This window comes from Vicugna pacos, chromosome 12, assembly GCF_048564905.1.
Source record: "Vicugna pacos chromosome 12, VicPac4, whole genome shotgun sequence".
Classification (NCBI taxonomy): domain Eukaryota; kingdom Metazoa; phylum Chordata; class Mammalia; order Artiodactyla; family Camelidae; genus Vicugna; species Vicugna pacos.
This window is the reverse complement of record NC_132998.1, coordinates 31,620,970-31,623,769: the sequence shown is the minus strand read 5'-3', so window position 1 is coordinate 31,623,769 and position 2,800 is coordinate 31,620,970. Positions and strand designations below refer to the sequence as shown.

At 37.8% G+C, this 2,800-nt stretch overlaps 1 protein-coding gene across 4 annotated transcripts in view; it reads left to right on the top strand.

Moving 5' to 3' along the window:
• Window positions 1-2,800, top strand: part of SCYL2 (SCY1 like pseudokinase 2) — a 55,747-nt gene that overhangs the window by 624 nt on the left and 52,323 nt on the right. The gene's annotated exons all lie outside the window — the stretch shown is intronic.

The window sequence follows — 2,800 nt, the reverse complement described above, 5'->3', positions numbered from 1 at the left end:
GTGAGACAGATCCCTTCAGTGTTGAGGTCCTCCTGATTACCTGGGTTACCAACTGGGGCCCTACCGCCCGGCGTCCTTTACTGACGGTAGCTTTAGTTCTGGAACGGAAGGTTTTTGTTTGTGAGGTGGGTGGGGCAGGTGTTTTGTTAAATAACCCGCTCCAAAACTCCTGCACTCTTGGTTTTCTAAGTGGGAAAGGGTGGAGGAGGGTTTAGATCGATGAAGCTTGCGAAGACTTGGGATCCGATTGAATATATACTTACGGTCCGTAATTAAGGGGACTGGTGTTTTCAGGTCAGCTCCTATGACAGTCTTCCTGAGACTCCAGGCTCAAGCGACTTAAAAGTGCTATGTCAGTAGCGACGAACAATTGTAAGTTGCAAGCTAGTTTTTTGTAGAACCAAGTCAGGAATCATTTGTATGACTTTTTTTTTTAAATTGGATTCCGTGAGTAAGAAGTTTTCTAAGTCATATTCGCAAGCCTCTCCATTCTGGAAAGTTAATATAGTTCAAGGTAAATGCTCCAAACCAGCCTGTCACTGTAAATACCCAGTCATGTTCTTGTAATGGCTTACAAGCCAGGTACTTGAAGCTTCCTTCTGAACTTTGCAGGCCTTTTTTGGCTTCTTGTCTTGTTTTTTGGTTTAAATATTAATTTTTTAAAAGTTTGAAAATAATTTGTCAGCCGAGTGTATAAATAGAATTCTTGAGACACTATGAAACTGTAGTCATAAAAGACACGTTTAGTGGACTGTGTAAAGGAAAGGAACCTAAAGGAAGATAAAGATCTTCATTCTGTTCAGATCCACTGTACACATGTGCAGAAACCTATTTTTTCTCTAAGATCCATAAACACCCAATAAAATAAAATTCCAGTGCTTGCATACACTGGAATATTTCTGTAAAAATCAACCCCGTAATTCATGACTTACCCACCAAGAAAAATGGGACCTCTTACCATGTTTAACTCAAGTCACTAACTTAATCATCCATCTCTTTCTATAGGAATAAAGTTTGATAACATCCTGTTTCTCATGCCTCCTATCAGTCTCCTTTGATTTTGCCTCTTTGAATATCTCTGGAGTCTGTATTCCTCATCTTCACACTAGTACTCTAGTTCCAGCCACCATCATTTCTCATCTGAAGTACTTTTGGTCTCCTGAGGGTCTACGTGCATTTACTGTGGCTACCTCTGTATTTTTCTACACCAGACTGAGTGATTTTTTTTCAAAATACTGATGTAATCACATTATCTCCATGTTTGAAAACCTACACTATTTTTAAGAGAAACTAAAATCCTTAAACATTAAAAAAAAATCCTTAAAATCCTAAAACAGGCTATTTGGACCCCTCTTAACTGCCTTTTCCATCTTATCTCCACAATGCCTTCTGGCATACCCAACCCCCCCCCCCCCCCCCCCCGTCACTCTGTTCTCTGTTTCAAGTTCATGGCTTTTGGTTATGATGCTTCCTTTGCCTGGAAATGCTCTTCCTTTCTTTTTCATCCAGCTAATGCCTACTCATCATTCAGCTCACTTCAGGGAAGACTTTCCTGATTAGGATAGATACCCCTCATTATATGTACTCATGACACCACTGCAGAATTGCCATACTTAATATGTAATAAATTAGTGAGCTGTTCCTCATCTTCTGATACTGTGTAAGTTTTAATAAATGTTTGTTAAAGGGATGGATTCACTGAATATTTACTAAGTATGCTAGGAATTGTACTGTTTTCTGTGCATCTTCATCTTTAATCCTCACAACAGTCACTTGAGGTATGGGTGGCAATTCCCCCTTTTTAAAGATTAGATATTGTATTAGGGAGGCTAGTTGGTGGTCATAGTGCTAGTATTAGAACTATCATTTGAACCCAGGTTGCGTTGCCAGTGAAGATTGTGTTCTTACTCATGTAATTCTCATACTGTGCATCAGAATCACCCGGGGAGCTGCTCAGATTGCAAATGTCCTGACAAATTTATAGATTCTGATAACAAAGGTTTGAGACAGTACATAGGCATCTGTATGTTTTAACAAGTTACCCAGTCATTTGGATGTTATTAGATGTATTTAGGTGTTCATCAGAGTTTGAAAATCATTAGCTTGGTGTTTGGAAACCATTGTCTTAGGCGACACTTTAGTGTTTTATGAATATCAGTTTTCACACATTGTCCTACAGTGTTTCAGATTTTATATGTTCTTAAATCAAGGAAGAACTGTAGACCTCAGGAAGTGACCTTAGCGATCATTTAGTCTAATTTCCACTCAGTTATTCCTTTTCTCCCTTCTTTGGCTGGAGGAACTGAATAGTAAGACACTGCCACCCAAGTGCTGCTGCTACTTTTTTTTAAAAGTACAATAATTTCCAAGTATCTGACTGACTTCCTGTAGTAAAAACTATGAAGTACATGGCCTAGACGTACCTTAAAAAAAGTTACGTGTACTCTCTCATCAAATTTTACGTATTGTTCAAATTACTAATTTGCTATTTAAGCATATATTGCCTTATAATCTACCATTCTGCTTTTTAAATCTTAACTGTATACAAATTTAATGATGGAAACAATGTTTTACTTCTTGTTTCTCCTACTGCATCTAGTTTGGTGCTTTTGAACTCTTAGGTACACAGTAATCTGTTGAATGGGTTTTTTTATGTTTGTTTCTTAAATCAGTTTGTCCCCTGTAAGTAGTCTGTTCTAGCTCAACTGATAATTAGATACTTTCCTTAGTTACAAGGAGAATGATTGTATTCAAGTGGTACAATCTTTGTTTTCTTGGTAAGATTAAACATGACTTCTAT